Source organism: Palaemon carinicauda, chromosome 18 (assembly GCF_036898095.1).
Source record: "Palaemon carinicauda isolate YSFRI2023 chromosome 18, ASM3689809v2, whole genome shotgun sequence".
NCBI classification, from domain to species: domain Eukaryota; kingdom Metazoa; phylum Arthropoda; class Malacostraca; order Decapoda; family Palaemonidae; genus Palaemon; species Palaemon carinicauda.
The window spans coordinates 26,163,020-26,180,485 of record NC_090742.1 but is presented as its reverse complement, the minus strand read 5'-3'; the positions used below and the strand labels follow the sequence as shown (position 1 = coordinate 26,180,485).

Genomic DNA, 17,466 nt, shown 5'->3' with positions numbered 1-17,466 from the left:
TGCCATGATCAGCAAAGCTGTAGCACTAGTTAGGGCCAACCATACTAGGTTGGTTTGCTGTGAGCTATCAAAATAATGGTCTCCCACCATCACCAGTTTGTAGGGAATACCGTAGGTGATGAAAACTGTCCAAACCCTAGACATGAATAAAAACATGTCTGAGGCCTTCGTCCTGCAGTGGATTAGAAATGGCTGCATATGTTTTTGTTTTTGCATATATATATATATATATATGTGTGTGTGTGTGGTGTATATATATATATATATATGTGGTGTATATATATATATATATATGTACTCCGGATAGCAAGGTTGGTAGCGTCGCGGATCTCTATTATAGAGGTTCCGAGGTCGGTCCCCGCCCGGTACGCGAATACCGTGAGACCTTCTACCGGGAGGGGAGGGGGGGGGGGGTACTCCCAGGGTAGGCGCCTGGTATGGGGGACTAGTGATAGTCCCTGCTGGCTAATGGTCGCCCGAGGAGGACGATGTAAATCGTCTCTGTGGAGACCTAAAACCCGCAACTTTTTAACTTTTATATACTGTATATATATACTGTATATATATATATATATATTGTATATATATATATATATATACTGTGTATATATATATATAATATATGTACTGTATATATATATACATATATATATAAATATATATGTACTGTATATATATATACATATATATATATGTATATATATATATGAGATATACAGTATATATATATATATATATGTATATGCATATATATAGACTGTGTATATATATATAGACTGTATATATATATATATATATATGTATATGCAATATATATAGACTGTATATATATATATATATATACTGTAAATATAATATATATATATATACAGTATATATATATATACATATAAAAGTAAAAGGTTATATATATATATATATAAAGGTATATAGACATAAATAGGTCTCATATCAAATTCACTCGTATTTTAGGGGACTTACAAGTTATAATAACCAGGATTCCAACTCATGACTCGAAATTGAGACAAGACTATTCAGTTGAATTGTCTGGCTCTCAAAGGAAATATAATCCGATTTCGATTCTCTGTTGCAGATTCCTGACAACGGATTATTAATTACGCAACAGCTGATTGTGAAATTCATTTGTTTGTGAGAGATCATATTGGCATGTGAATGTATGTTTCTATGCATGAATACGTATGTATAATTGAGTGAATTTGCACATATGTTACGATATTATTATTATTATTATTATTATTATTAATTATTATTATTATTAGTAAGCTACAACAATAGTTGGAAAAGTAGGATGCTATTTTATGCCCAAGGGGCTCCAACAGATAAAAATAGCCCAGTGAAAAAAGGAAATAAAGTAACAAATTACAAAAAAAAGTAATGAACAGTTAATATAAAATATCTTAGATCAGTAACAACATTAGAATAGATCTTTCACATGTTTAATAATTGATAATTATGTGTCAATAGTCCATGTGACTATTGTATGTCCGATGTTTTATGTTCCTCCAACTATTTAAACGACTAGATTTTGCTTACAATATTTTACTCAGAATTTGTGCCTTAGATATTTCATCTTTATTCTGCCTTATTTTAATCTTAGCATTTCCCTTGCATTTTAACGATTTCATTGATAAAATGGGTATTTTATCCAATTAAAATTTGCTTTTCGAATCTGGTCATTTGATGTCAAGGTGGCTGACCCAGATTATTATTATTATTATTATTATTATTATTATTATTATGTTGTTGTTGTTGTTGTTGTTGTTGTTATTGCTCCTGTTGTTGTTGTTATCACTATCATTATTACTGGTTTGAATAAGGTTCGGCTACTAAATATCACATTAATTACATCCGCCAGCGAACTTGGAAAGAGGCTATGTTTTACCCCCTGTTTGTGTGTGTGTGTGTGTGTGTTTGTGAACAGCTTCCTGACCACATTTTGTCCGTAGAGTAATGAAACTTGCAGGATTAACTGTTATGTAAAAAGTTGGAAATTATTAAATATTGGAAGGTCAAAGGTCAAGGTCACGGTCGAGGAATAAACTGCCGCGACGGATGTCTGCGCTCTGCTGAATGCCCCTCTAGTTATTATAATAATAAAAATAATAATAAAATAATAATTATTATTATTATATTATTATTATTATTATTATTATTATTATTATTATTACTGTTGTTGTTGTTATTATTATTAGTTTAAGGTTCGACTACCGAACACCACATTATTTACATATATCATAATAAATCTAAAATATTCAAGTTTTTTATATATTACTAAAATACATTAATTAGATATCATTGTTTAGCCTCGTGGTCCCAACAATACAGAAATTAGTCCAAAATTTTAATGCGATTTTAAATTGGATTACAGCCAATGGCTGTATGTAAGATACAGTCTTGGAAGAGCCAGCTTATTTGCTTGTTTGTGAAGATGTTATTTCCCACTTTTCTGTTTTTAATTCTCACGTAAATTTAGATTTTGCTTTCTACAGTTTATTTTATTAATTTTCCCATTTGGTATATCCATTTAAATATATAAAAAGTTATTAATATATGTTAAATATTTTCTTTAAAGTGTCAATGTTCTCTTGGAAAAACTAAGCTTTATACAAAAATTTACTGGAAAAAGTGATCAGCCAATAGGAGGAGAGTTTTCATACCTCCAAAGTAAAAGAGTAAAGTTTCAGCCAATAGGAGATAGCAATCCAAAAAGTTTCTGGTGGAAGTCTCTGATTGGCTTAGAAAGATTTCTCGTTTTCAGAGCATTTCCCCCAGGAACCATGAAGGAGAGAAGGTCAGTCAAATAATCGTGATAAATTTAATTTAAAATAGGATTATAAATGTTATTGTTATCAGTGGCGATTATCAATTGTCTTAGTGAAGTGAACCTATTTTGTATATCGTTTAAAAATACATTTCTTTTTTATCTAAATGCCATTATATTCGTGTTAAATTTGTTTTAAAAATAGGACTGTTTTTCATCAATGGCTGTTATCAAGTGTCTTAATGAAGTGTACCTATTTTGTATTTCTCTAAATAAAGACCTTTACTAATTTAAATGTCCCTCTATCAGTATGATCTAGATGAAAGTATGGTATGAAATCTTGAAATTCATAATATTAGGAACAATTGTTATACCTCGTTTTGATTGTTTAGGCAGGTAAGGTTACTGAAAGATTGTAGCCTATAACATCTGGTTTCGATACGAATATGAAATAGTCATTTAATTCGGGTGTAGTAGATATATTTGTAAGAGACGAGAGACCCCTGAGTAGGGCATTGGCTGTGAGGGAAAGTACATTATTTACCAGTCATTGTATTGTGATAATTGAATAGGTGGTTGTACCAAGTGTTTCGCGATCTTTTCTTTAATAAGCAAATGATCAAGTGAATATAAGTGTTACGTATAAAGCGGGGTTTACACGGGCGAGCAGCTCGTCGAGCCTGGCTCGACAACCCTGTGTTTGAATTGTTGTTCGAGCGTGTAAACGGGCTATTTGGTTGTCGAGCGCGCTCGTCGAGCGGCTCGATGAAAGTCAGGCTCATCTTGACTTTTGTGGGCGGAGCTACATTGTTTGACGAGCGGTGTGAACGTGTGAACGGGTGTCGAGCATCGAACCTCAGTTGTTATTCAAACCTGCTAGAGGAAACATCATCAAAGAAATGCATAATTGCTGCCATTAATGAAAGTAAGAATGAGAAGGAAGTCGTACTTGATTTCATACATGCATATCGAGCTCATCCAGCTTTATGGAAAGTTAAATCAAAAGACTATTCCAATAAAGTAGCCAGAAACAAAGGAATAGCGGACACTCAGTCTTTAATGTGGAGTTATGGCCTTCCTCATAGTAATGAAAGGGCTGACACGATTCGGTAGATCAATGTACGTGTCTTCATCCATACGCAAAGAATTGCGCCAGTCATCAGGCTCTAATTTTAAAGCAACAAGCAAGTTGGTATATGAAAATTTCTCTTTTGATCTTTTTTTTTTTCCTTAGTGCCACTGCTAAAGCAATGGCTATCAAATCGTCCTGGTCGAGAGACATGTTGACGTTGTTTTAGCACGAGGCACACTGAGGCTCGATGTACTGTCTGAAAGCTCTTCGAGCCGTTCTACAAGTAGGTTCGACAACCGGGCTCGGCGAGCTGCTCGGCCGTGTAAACCCCGCTTTAGGTGATACACAATGTCAATTGGCTTCGACTCCTGATGCCTATCGGATGATCTTGCTCGAATTAGTATTGACCGGCATAGGTTACTTGCCTTAGATACACTTAGCATCACAAGGAGCTGGCTATCCTTTGATGACTTTAGCCAATGAATTCTCTGTGGTTTTAGTCAGTCTATGACTGTCGAAATCTAACCGAGGCCCTTTGAGTCAATAGGCTTAGGAAGTGATGATTTATTTGTAACCGAATAACGACCCTTGTCCGGAACTACTTAAGGCGCTGCTTTTGCCAATGTTTCTTGGAGTATTGGTTTTTCCCTTTGTAACAAGTGAATTTTTAGCGTCCGCCATATTGCTTTTCAATAAGTAGATTGATTATTTACTGTTCTAAGTAATTTATTAGCCTCATGTATTGATTCATGTATTACTGGTATATGTAAATTCTAATTCCGAATGTATTTGAATTTGAATTCCTGGGTGTAATTAAATTTTCATTCCTAATCACCTTAATTTTTCATTTGGTTTGTTTTTATTTTGTTTTCATTCATCCAGTTCCTTTATCTTTTCATCTCCATTTCCTCCCCTTTTTCCCTCTTGCTACCCAATCTCGTGACTAAATTATGCAACTGTAGGGATTAATTGCAATTTGGCGCTGAATTAATAAATCCGTAACTGTGACAAGGTGCTCTAATATGAGTGGGGTGGAACTGTGAAATGACAGTAGAATATATTTGCGAGCGATTTTTTTTAATAACTTTATACATGATCTACACTAATATTTTTATAGTTCCTTATATTTTTATTAGAATGGTTATGTTGTTATTTTCTGTATAGAGAAAAGCGGAAACAAAACACTTATTCAGTACAGACGGTATTTTCTTATATAGTTAAGCGAAGCTCCTGAAAAACGAAAAAAATTACAACAGATCTTTATAGAACTCCAGTAGATTGACATTGAAATTATATATAATTTTGAAAAGGCATTGTATGCCCCCCCCCCTCTCTCTCTCTCTCTCTCTCTCTCTCTCTCTCTCTCTCTCTCTCTCTCTCTCTCTCTCTCTCTCAGAGATACGTAGAATCTGAGGATATCCTTATAGTCAAAGTGTCAATGGATTGATCTCCTAATAGGGCCATGTTAAACCGAACCCCCACCCCCCCCCCCCACCCCCACCCGGAGTCAGGGTGAGTTTAGGGGGTGTCTTCCATAGTTATCCGTGGGGGGGGGGGCGGTCTTCCTTAATCCTTGGGGGTGTGGGTGTCTTCCTTAATCCTTGGGGTGTGGGTGTCTTCCTTAATCCTTGGGGGTGTGGGTGTCTTCCTTAATCCTTGGGGGTGTGGGTGTCTTCCTTAATCCTTGGGGGTGTGGGTGTCTTCCTTAATCCTTGGGGGTGTGGGTTTGGGTGTCTTCCTTAATCCTTGGGGGTGTGGGTGTCTTCCTTAATCCTTGGGGGTGTGGGTGTCTTCCTTAATCCTTGGGGGTGTGGGTGTGGGTGTCTTCCTTAATCCTTGGGGTGTGGGTGTGGGTGTCTTCCTTAATCCTTGGGGTGTGGGTGTGGGTGTCTTCCTTAATCCTTGGGGGTGTGGGTGTCTTCCTTAATCCTTGGGGGTGTGGGTCTTCCTTAATCCTTGGGGTGTGGGTGTCTTCCTTAATCCTTGGGGGTGTGGGTGTCTTCCTTAATCCTTGGGGGTGTGTGTGTCTTCCTTAATCCTTGGGGGTGTGTGTGTCTTCCTTAATCCTTGGGGGTGTGGGTGTGGGTGTCTTCCTTAATCCTTGGGGGTGTGGGTGTGGGTGTCTTCCTTAATCCTTGGGGGTGTGGGTGTCTTCCTTAATCCTTGGGGTGTGGGTGTCTTCCTTAATCCTTGGGGGTGTGGGTGTCTTCCTTAATCCTTGGGGGTGTGGGTCTTCCTTAATCCTTGGGGTGTGGGTGTGGGTGTCTTCCTTAATCCTTGGGGGTGTGTGTGTCTTCCTTAATCCTTGGGGGTGTGGGTGTGGGTGTCTTCCTTAATCCTTGACGGGGGTGGGTGTGGGTGTCTTCCTTAATCCTTGGGGTGTGGGTGTGGGTGTCTTCCTTAATCCTTGGGGGTGTGGGTGTCTTCCTTAATCCTTGGGGTGTGGGTGTGGGTGTCTTCCTTAATCCTTGGGGGTGTGGGTGTCTTCCTTAATCCTTGGGGGTGTGGGTGTCTTCCTTAATCCTTGGGGGTGTGGGTCTTCCTTAATCCTTGGGGTGTGGGTGTGGGTGTCTTCCTTAATCCTTGGGGGTGTGTGTGTCTTCCTTAATCCTTGGGGGTGTGGGTGTGGGTGTCTTCCTTAATCCTTGGGGTGTGGGTGTGGGTGTCTTCCTTAATCCTTGGGGTGTGGGTGTGGGTGTCTTCCTTAATCCTTGGGGTGTGGGTGTCTTCCTTAATCCTTGGGGGTGTGGGTGTCTTCCTTAATCCTTGGGGGTGTGGGTCTTCCTTAATCCTTGGGGTGTGGGTGTGGGTGTCTTCCTTAATCCTTGGGGGTGTGGGTGTGGGTGTCTTCCTTAATCCTTGGGGGTGTGGGTGTGGGTGTCTTCCTTAATCCTTGGGGGTGTGGGTGTCTTCCTTAATCCTTGGGGGTGTGGGTGTCTTCCTTAATCCTTGGGGTGTGGGTGTCTTCCTTAATCCTTGGGGTGTGGGTGTGGGTGTCTTCCTTAATCCTTGGGGTGTGGGTGTCTTCCTTAATCCTTGGGGGTGTGGGTGTCTTCCTTAATCCTGGGGGGTGTGGGTGTCTTCCTTAATCCTGGGGGGTGTGGGTGTCTTCCTTAATCCTTGGGGGTGTGGGTGTCTTCCTTAATCCTTGGGGGTGTGGGTGTCTTCCTTAATCCTGGGGGGTGTGGGTGTCTTCCTTAATCCTTGGGGGTGTGGGTGTCTTCCTTAATCCTTGGGGGTGTGGGTGTCTTCCTTAATCCTTGGGGTGTGGGTGTGGGTGTCTTCCTTAATCCTTGGGGTGTGGGTGTGGGTGTCTTCCTTAATCCTTGTGGGTGTGGGTGTCTTCCTTAATCCTGGGGGGTGTGGGTGTCTTCCTTAATCCTTGGGGGTGTGGGTGTCTTCCTTAATCATTGGGGGTGTGGGTGTCTTCCTTAATCCTTGGGGGTGTGGGTGTCTTCCTTAATCCTTGGGGGTGTGGGTGTCTTCCTTAATCATTGGGGGTGTGGGTGTCTTCCTTAATCCTTGGGGGTGTGGGTGTCTTCCTTAATCCTTGGGGGTGTGGGTGTCTTCCTTAATCCTTGGGGTGTGGGTGTGGGTGTCTTCCTTAATCCTTGGGGGTGTGGGTGTCATCCTTAATCATTGGGGGTGTGGGTGTCTTCCTTAATCCTTGGGGGTGTGGGTGTCTTCCTTAATCCTTGGGGGTGTGGGTGTCTTCCTTAATCATTGGGGGTGTGGGTGTCTTCCTTAATCCTGGGGGGTGTGGGTGTCTTCCTTAATCCTGGGGGGTGTGGGTGTCTTCCTTAATCCTTGGGGGTGTGGGTGTCTTCCTTAATCCTTGGGGGTGTGGGTGTCTTCCTTAATCATTGGGGGTGTGGGTGTCATCCTTAATCCTGGGGGGTGTGGGTGTCTTCCTTAATCCTTGGGGGTGTGGGTGTCTTCCTTAATCCTTGGGGGTGTGGGTGTCTTCCTTAATCCTTGGGGGTGTGGGTGTCTTCCTTAATCCTGGGGGGTGTGGGTGTCTTCCTTAATCCTTGGGGGTGTGGGTGTCTTCCTTAATCCTTGGGGGTGTGGGTGTCTTCCTTAATCCTTGGGGGTGTGGGTGTCTTCCTTAATCCTGGGGGGTGTGGGTGTCTTCCTTAATCCTTGGGGGTGTGGGTGTCTTCCTTAATCCTTGGGGGTGTGGGTGTCTTCCTTAATCCTTGGGGGTGTGGGTGTCTTCCTTAATCCTTGGGTGTGTGGGTGTCTTCCTTAATCCTAGGGGGTGTGGGTGTCTTCCTTAATCCTTGGGGGTGTGGGTGTCTTCCTTAATCCTTGGGGGTGTGGGTGTCTTCCTTAATCCTGGGGGGTGTGGGTGTCTTCCTTAATCCTGGGGGGTGTGGGTGTCTTCCTTAATCCTTGGGGGTGTGGGTGTCTTCCTTAATCCTTGGGGGTGTGGGTGTCTTCCTTAATCATTGGGGGTGTGGGTGTCTTCCTTAATCCTGGGGGGTGTGGGTGTCTTCCTTAATCCTTGGGGGTGTGGGTGTCTTCCTTAATCCTTGGGGGTGTGGGTGTCTTCCTTAATCCTTGGGGGTGTGGGTGTCTTCCTTAATCATTGGGGGTGTGGGTGTCTTCCTTAATCCTTGGGGGTGTGGGTGTCTTCCTTAATCATTGGGGGTGTGGGTGTCTTCCTTAATCCTTGGGGGTGTGGGTGTCTTCCTTAATCATTGGGGGTGTGGGTGTCTTCCTTAATCCTTGGGGGTGTGGGTGTCTTCCTTAATCCTTGGGGGTGTGGGTGTCTTCCTTAATCCTGGGGGGTGTGGGTGTCTTCCTTAATCCTTGGGGGTGTGGGTGTCTTCCTTAATCCTGGGGGGTGTGGGTGTCTTCCTTAATCCTTGGGGGTGTGGGTGTCTTCCTTAATCCTGGGGGGTGTGGGTGTCTTCCTTAATCCTTGGGGGTGTGGGTGTCTTCCTTAATCCTGGGGGGTGTGGGTGTCTTCCTTAATCATTGGGGGTGTGGGTGTCTTCCTTAATCCTGGGGGGTGTGGGTGTCTTCCTTAATCATTGGGGGTGTGGGTGTCTTCCTTAATCCTGGGGGGTGTGGGTGTCTTCCTTAATCCTGGGGGGTGTGGGTGTCTTCCTTAATCATTGGGGGTGTGGGTGTCTTCCTTAATCATTGGGGGTGTGGGTGTCTTCCTTAATCCTTGGGGGTGTGGGTGTCTTCCTTAATCCTGGGGGGTGTGGGTGTCTTCCTTAATCCTTGGGGGTGTGGGTGTCTTCTTAATCCTGGGGGGTGTGGGTGTCTTCCTTAATCCTTGGGGGTGTGGGTGTCTTCCTTAATCCTGGGGGGTGTGGGTGTCTTCCTTAATCCTTGGGGGTGTGGGTGTCTTCCTTAATCCTTGGGGGTTGGGTGTCTTCCTTAATCCTTGGGGGTGTGGGTGTCTTCCTTAATCATTGGGGGTGTGGGTGTCTTCCTTAATCTTGGGGGGTGTGGGTGTCTTCCTTAATCCTTGGGGGTGTGGGTGTCTTCCTTAATCCTTGGGGGTGTGGGTGTCTTCCTTAATCATTGGGGGTGTGGGTGTCTTCCTTAATCCTGGGGGGTGTGGGTGTCTTCCTTAATCCTTGGGGGTGTGGGTGTCTTCCTTAATCCTTGGGGGTGTGGGTGTCTTCCTTAATCCTTGGGGGTGTGGGTGTCTTCCTTAATCCTTGGGGGTGTGGGTGTCTTCCTTAATCCTTGGGGGTGTGGGTGTCTTCCTTAATCCTTGGGGGTGTGGGTGTCTTCCTTAATCATTGGGGGTGTGGGTGTCTTCCTTAATCCTGGGGGGTGTGGGTGTCTTCCTTAATCCTTGGGGGTGTGGGTGTCTTCCTTAATCCTTGGGGGTGTGGGTGTCTTCCTTAATCCTTGGGGGTGTGGGTGTCTTCCTTAATCATTGGGGGTGTGGGTGTCTTCCTTAATCCTTGGGGGTGTGGGTGTCTTCCTTAATCCTTGGGGGTGTGGGTGTCTTCCTTAATCATTGGGGGTGTGGGTGTCTTCCTTAATCCTGGGGGGTGTGGGTGTCTTCCTTAATCCTTGGGGGTGTGGGTGTCTTCCTTAATCCTTGGGGGTGTGGGTGTCTTCCTTAATCATTGGGGGTGTGGGTGTCTTCCTTAATCCTTGGGGGTGTGGGTGTCTTCCTTAATCCTTGGGGGTGTGGGTGTCTTCCTTAATCATTGGGGGTGTGGGTGTCTTCCTTAATCCTGGGGGGTGTGGGTGTCTTCCTTAATCCTTGGGGGTGTGGGTGTCTTCCTTAATCCTTGGGGGTGTCGGTGTCTTCCTTAATCCTTGGGGGTGTGGGTGTGGGTGTCTTCCTTAATCCTTGGGGGTGTGGGTGTCTTCCTTAATCCTTGGGGGTGTGGGTGTCTTCCTTAATCCTTGGGGTGTGGGTGTGGGTGTCTTCCTTAATCCTTGGGGTGTGGGTGTCTTCCTTAATCCTGGGGGGTGTGGGTGTCTTCCTTAATCCTTGGGGGTGTGGGTGTCTTCCTTAATCCTTGGGGGTGTGGGTGTCTTCCTTAATCCTTGGGGGTGTGGGTGTCTTCCTTAATCCTTGGGGGTGTGGGTGTCTTCCTTAATCCTGGGGGGTGTGGGTGTCTTCCTTAATCCTTGGGGGTGTGGGTGTCTTCCTTAATCCTTGGGGGTGTGGGTGTCTTCCTTAATCCTTGGGGTGTGGGTGTGGGTGTCTTCCTTAATCCTTGGGGTGTGGGTGTGGGTGTCTTCCTTAATCCTTGTGGGTGTGGGTGTCTTCCTTAATCCTGGGGGGTGTGGGTGTCTTCCTTAATCCTTGGGGGTTGTGGGTGTCTTCCTTAATCCTTGGGGGTGTGGGTGTCTTCCTTAATCATTGGGGGTGTGGGTGTCTTCCTTAATCCTTGGGGTGTGGGTGTGGGTGTCTTCCTTAATCCTTGGGGGTGTGGGTGTCTTCCTTAATCCTTGGGGGTGTGGGTGTGGGTGTCTTCCTTAATCCTTGGGGGTGTGGGTGTGGGTGTCTTCCTTAATCCTTGGGGTGTGGGTGTGGGTGTCTTCCCTAATCCTTGGGGTGTGGGTGTCTTCCTTAATCCTTGGGGGTGTGGGTGTCTTCCTTAATCCTTGGGGGTGTGGGTCTTCCTTAATCCTTGGGGTGTGGGTGTGGGTGTCTTCCTTAATCCTTGGGGGTGTGTGTGTCTTCCTTAATCCTTGGGGGTGTGGGTGTGGGTGTCTTCCTTAATCCTTGACGGGGGTGGGTGTGGGTGTCTTCCTTAATCCTTGGGGTGTGGGTGTGGGTGTCTTCCTTAATCCTTGGGGGTGTGGGTGTGGGTGTCTTCCTTAATCCTTGGGGTGTGGGTGTGGGTGTCTTCCTTAATCCTTGGGGGTGTGGGTGTCTTCCTTAATCCTTGGGGGTGTGGGTGTCTTCTTTAATCCTTGGGGATGTGGGTGTCTTCCTTAATCCTTGGGGGTGTGGGTGTGGGTGTCTTCCTTAATCCTTGGGGGTGTGGGTGTCTTCCTTAATCCTTGGGGGTGTGGGTGTGGGTGTCTTCCTTAATCCTTGGGGATGTGGGTGTCTTCCTCAATCCTTGGGGGTGTGGGTGTGGGTGTCTTCCTTAATCCTTGGGGGTGTGGGTGTCTTCCTTAATCCTTGGGGGTGTGAGTCTTAGTGATCCGTGAGAGGGGTGACTTCATACTTGGAGGAAAATGTATTAATCCTCCTAGACTCCATAGGTGACCATTGGGGAAGGAGGTTATTCTAAATGTAATAAAAGTCTGTTTATAATGATTATCAAAATTTGTAAATACCGCATATGTACTTTGTGTTCCTCATATGGTGCACTGTATGCAATACTTGAAGGTCTTTGCTGTACTGATTTTTTAACAGCTTGCTATACCTCGATTCCCAATTCTTTCCTCCTATTCTTGTTTTCCAATTTCCTTTACTTCATGGTGCAACTACAAAGATTTTTAGAGTTGCACCTGGTCGCTGAGTGGACTTCTAGGCCCCTGTGCAAGGGCATAGGACCCAAATTGATAAGTAAATAACTTGGCTATTGAAGAATGGACTAGTATTCACACGAAACTGTTTGAAGTGTAATACCGAGAAAGCTCTCTCCCAACGTAGCTCTGTTCCATTTTCAAATTGTACAATTCTTGTAAACTATCATTTAACGCTATTAGTACGAAATTTTAACCACCTTACCAACGCCTAATATGCTAAGAAATGTGAAGCATGTATTGGTATATTTGGTTGTCGTAATCCCAAGAGACAAGGAAGCGCGTCATGATGATGATTTTAATCAACAATGTTGGTCAATCATATGATCAATTCATTTCATCTCCACAGGCACACCTGTTGATGCTCTAGGATTGCGTCACTTCAATATCCTGATATCACAATCCAGTGAAATGTCAATCGATCCCAGCAGTCCAGTATTTGCAGCTTGATCGTCCGTAACTTAATTATCAAAAGCGAATACATTTCACGAACAATTGGTAGGATTTCTAGCAGATGGTCCTGATTTCTCAATTATTGCTATGATTAAATTATTGCAAAACGTAAAATTGAAAAATAAAGTATGATTCATACTTTTTTTTTTCTTTTTTTTTTGTCATTAGGACCAGTCTGAAAAGAGTTTGCTAGGCTAGGTAGTCTGGTTGCCGTTAACCTAAAATTCATAACACACTCTCTCTCTCTCTCTCTCTCTCTCTCTCTCTCTCTCTCTCTCTCTCTCTCTCTCTCTCTCTCTCTCTCTCTCTCTCTCTCTCTGGTGTAAGGCGTTTATATATATTTCCATTATTTCTGTGAAATAGAAGGAGAGAAAGTAATAGGTATCCATTCCAGCCTCTACTAAAATTTTACTATAAGGTATTTTACTGTTGTGAGATTACATATTGTGATATCTTGTTTTATGCATTAAATTCATAACTATAAGAATGTCAATCCTATCGCATTTTGTTTCACTATATTGAAATATGTAATCTACGAGTATGTCTGCTGTCAGTGATCTGGTTCAACTCCCATGAATCCTCTCTTCCTCTCTCGTTTGGTAGCCTGTCATTTGCTCTACAGCCAATTCTCTCCCATCTCATCATCTATTGACGCAAAGGGCCTCGGTTAGATTTCGTCAGTCGTCTTTATCTTGAGCTTTTAATTCAATACTTCTCCATTGCCAAATTGCCAAACTTATTATTACTCACAGAAACTAAGGAAATCTTCAACTTCTTCCCGAAAGACTTAAAACACCAATGACCCCTATTTCAAGTGTAATATCCATAAGAAAACTGGATATGATATTCAATTCCATACTATATCCTAATTGAATTTTTCTCGCATTTCCAGAGGGTTTGCTTAGCCAGAAGATGAGATTTTGTTCATCACAGAAGGCGAATGTCCTGGTACAAGACTTTTCAAAATAGGGGTTCTACCGCTTTCCACCTAACGACATGATTCAGCAGTATTTTGATAAACAGCTACAGAATTGGAAGAGCCTGTGCTTGCCAACAAGGGCCAGGCAATCTACAACAACAACAACAACAACAACAACAACAACAACAACAACAACAACAAAAGCAGCAGCAGCAGCAGGATTAGGCAGAAGGTAGAATCTTATGTACAGTAGGTAAGAGAATATATATATTTCAAAGCAATGGACACCAGACTTTGACCCTGGACCGTCTTTGAACAATAGCCTGCACTCAGTCAGTAATGGTGGTCCCATGGGAGACACGAAGTCAATTTTAAATAGATGTAAGTTTATATTTAATCGATAAAACTTTACACTTTGAAAATCTAAATATCCTTCTGTCTCTCCTGGTGGTGACGTCTGTATGTGGAAACCTGGCGGTAGTATATATTAAAGGATTTCGATTCCTTTAATGTAACGCAAGCATGTGGCACCAATATTGACTAATGAGATTACTTATAACTAACTAGACTATCTCAAATGACTATTTACCCCTCCTTCAAAAACGGACTAGTGACGTGAACTTAGTTATTTTATACTCTGTACAAAAACGTTTTTAGTTATGGTATTTAACCAATCATAAGTCGTCTGTACAAACGTTTTAAATTACGGTATGTAAGCTAACTAGCTATAAGGTATAGAAAGTGCGTGCAAATCACCACTAGCTTTCTCTTGTGCGGATTCCATAGCTATTTGGTACTTAAGTTGCCTTAGGAAGATGTAAATAGAGGATAAGGCAGAGGTGAAATCAGGGCATTATTTTCCTCAACTAATATCAGTGATGAAAACCGACACTCTCTCTCTCTCTCTCTCTCTCTCTCTCTCTCTCTCTCTCTCTCTCTGGGTGAAAGAGGATGTCCCGCTACTGTGCCTCATGCGGTGAACTGTAAGCATTACATTGAGGGTTTATGCAGATTTGCATCGACGCATAGTTATTCTTACTTGTTTTTAATTTTTTTTTGCTCCTTTACTACTCCATCTTGTAGTTTAGCCTCTTCCCTTTTAATTCATACCTTAATGAATAGCCCCTCCCGGCCCCAGCGCTGTATTTAATTGTCATTATTCCATAAAACCACTCAATTATGCAATCCAGACACACCCCCCCCCCCGTCTCCTTGTGTTATGTTCAAATTTTAAAACCTTTGCTTTCTTGAATTGTGTTTTGTTAGTGTACCTTTCGGCAAGGGAGCCTTTATTGAATAGTATGGACCCTCAGATTCTAAAACTACAGTGTTGTTCGTTTTAATTTCCGTTGCAATTTCGTTTTCTATGAATTCAAAGATGTCTTAAAGTATATATAATCTCATATTACTTAATGACACATGATGTGGGGTTCTTTTTCCAAGAGGTTGGGTTTATTTTTTCAAGAAGTTGGGGTTTATTCTTTCAAAGATACAGAGCAAAATATTAACTGGAAAGAAATTATTTTCACGTACCAAGGCCCGCCTGAACAGACTCTTAGTGTCTGATGGAGGGCGAGAAATAAACCCTAAAAGTAAAAGTAAGAAGTGGGTTGATATTTTACAAGAATAACAGATGGTATCAAAATGTGTAGAGACGGCCTGGGTTAGGTCGAATGCCGTGTTGGGCAACAAGAATTAACGACCACTTTGTGGACAGATGCTGCTCCCATTTGAAACGTTAAGGGCGAAGGTGATAAGAGCTCCTTGATATTAACTTAGTTCAGAACTTTGACATCTCTTATTTTGTGCTGTATTTTCTTATCATTGCCTTTAGAGTCTCGGGATAAATTTCCTTTTCAACATAGTCATTATAACGAAAAAGGGCCGTTCTGAAAAATAACGTTAATATTTAAGCTTGGTGAAGTAAGAGAAGTTGCTTAAGTTTTTTTTAAGGAAAGAGTAAATTGTGTTCCCATATCGTGTGAGAAAGTTTTAGAGAATTGCACTGAAATACATTCGACTCATTTGGGGCATCGTTTTGTTTTTCAAAAAAAAAAAAAAAAATTCTAACATGAAACGTTGATATTTATGCTTGGTGAAGTAAGTGAAGTTGCTTAAGGGATTTTTGAAAGAAAAGAGTGAATAGGTTCCCCTTTCCGTGTGGGAAAGGTTTAAAGGTAGTGCTAATAAGCACTTGACTCATTTGGTGCATTGTTAGTTTTGTCTTTCCCTTTCGTTGTAAAGTTGCAAATTTCAGAAATCGAGTTCCTTAATGTCACTTGGGTGTTGTAACCTATAAATAACGTTCCTCCTGGCATTATGCTGGACGGGAGTTCGAGACCTAGTCAAGCCAGATAATTTCTAGTAGTATATGCAACCTCACCAGCCTTGTAAGCTAAGGATAGTGTATTTAGGGGTAGTCCATAGATCTACTTGTAGTGTCAACAGCAGCCATTGCCTGGCCCTACCTGGTCGTAGCTTAATTGAGAGGGGGCTAGGACACACACACACACAAACACACACAGATTGCCCGGACCTTGTTTCTGGATGGGGTCTCTTAGACAGTCAGTCATAGCCTTGACTGCTGATCATATGGTCAGGCTGTAGGACATTGCCCTGTCCCTGGCCTCTGTCATTCATGAGCGACCTTTAAACCCCTATATCTTACTCTAGTCCGGTGATAGAATATTAATTTATTAGGAACTACGACAGAATTTTGTATTTTAAGGACAGCTTATGTTGGCTTAGATATTTCATAGTAGCCCGGAGAAGTCTTGGGTAGTGCCATAGCCTCTCTACCATGGTCTTCAACTGTCTTGGGTTAGAGTTCTCTTGCTTGAGGGTACAATCGGGCACACTATTCTATCTAATTACACTTCCTCTTGTTTTGTTGAAGTTTATACAGTTTATATAGGAAATATTTCTTTCAATATTGTTACTGTTCTTAAAATATCTTAATTTTTCCTTGTTTCCTTTCCTCACTGGGCTATTTTCCCTGTTAGGGCTCCTGGGCTTATAGCATATTACTTTTCCAACTAGGGTTGTAGCTTAGCAAGTAATGATAATAATAAAGTGCAATAGGGCCAATTCTATTGGTTTATCTAAAGTACTACAGATGCATCGAGTAAACATTAATCGTTTATTTTTAAACATCTGACTTACCCGGTAGTTATATATATAACTATACGTCCCTGACGTCCGGCAGAAATTACAAAACTCGCGGCAATCGCAGATTGGGTAGCCAGGTGTACCACCTGTGCGCTCTCTAGCGAGGTACCTGGAACCATTCCATGATTCCTTAGATCTTCCCTGCCGCTCACGCCGGCAACATCGTTGGATTTTTCACTCGCTGTAACCTGTTTAATTGCAGTCACCTTGGTGATGTACAATTTACTGTTGACTTTCGCTCATTTGGTTTTATTTTGACCGAGAGTTAGTGGTTGGATTATGATCGCTATGTTCATATCTTGAAAGGGGTTGGATTAGGAGTTTTTTCCACCTACTGTAAAAATAACGAACCTACTCTTAGAAACATGATGGCGGAAGGAAAACCACTCCGCCAACACTATGACGTCACAATCATATGACGTAAACTACGTAGACTACGTAGTATGACTTGCAAATTCTTTTCTTTTTCTATGCAAAGAATGATAAGTGAATACTAACTTACAAACCAAAACTATTTAAGTATTTATAAGATAAAAGGAATATATTATTTTAAGAAAATATTTGTCCTATTAGTATACTTTCTTTAGATAATCATCAGTCTATTTTCAGAGATTAAATAAAACTAGCGTACAGTTAATTTTACACTACGTGGTTCTCATGACAATCGATACAGTCTCGCAAATTACTTTGCATCGTTATTTTTTTTTTTCGATACTGGGAATTCTAATATTAATCAGATAACCTATTGCATTCTCATTCAAGCCCTTGGTGGAAGAGTATTATCTCTCGCAGCGGGCAGGTCTAATTATGGTCTTATGTGAAAGAGTATAAAAAGTGCAATTTTCAGTGCTAAATTAGTGCAGTGAATTTAATCAGTCAGTGGAGGGTGCGTCTGCTCGACCTTGTCGTTATCCTAGCCTTAGACCTCTTCCAAGCTCCCCAACCCCTGGGAGAAGGAATGTCAATCGGCTAAAGGAAACGAAAGGCGTTACCGCCTGAGCAGACGTCCCCTCGAGCGTTACTGTTGACGCTTCCCAGAACGCTCGCCCTCGCTGTGGGAAAAGCAAGGTAAAAGTGTTATCTTTGCCGTCGGATGACTCG

At 42.5% G+C, this 17,466-nt stretch overlaps 1 long non-coding RNA gene across 4 annotated transcripts in view; it reads left to right on the top strand.

Moving 5' to 3' along the window:
• Positions 1–2,678: 2,678 nt before the first annotated feature.
• Positions 2,679–17,466, top strand: part of LOC137657026 (uncharacterized) — a 43,753-nt gene continuing 28,965 nt past the window's right edge. The window contains exons 1-2 of one of the 4 annotated variants that reach the window (XR_011047080.1): positions 2,679–2,812; positions 13,171–13,429. This is a non-coding gene — a long non-coding RNA (uncharacterized lncRNA). Of the gene's footprint in view, positions 2,813–2,834; positions 2,896–3,474; positions 3,708–12,178; positions 12,324–13,170; positions 13,430–17,466 lie in introns of those variants that run through there. The other 3 variants (XR_011047083.1, XR_011047081.1, XR_011047082.1) reach the window with 3 other exon arrangements.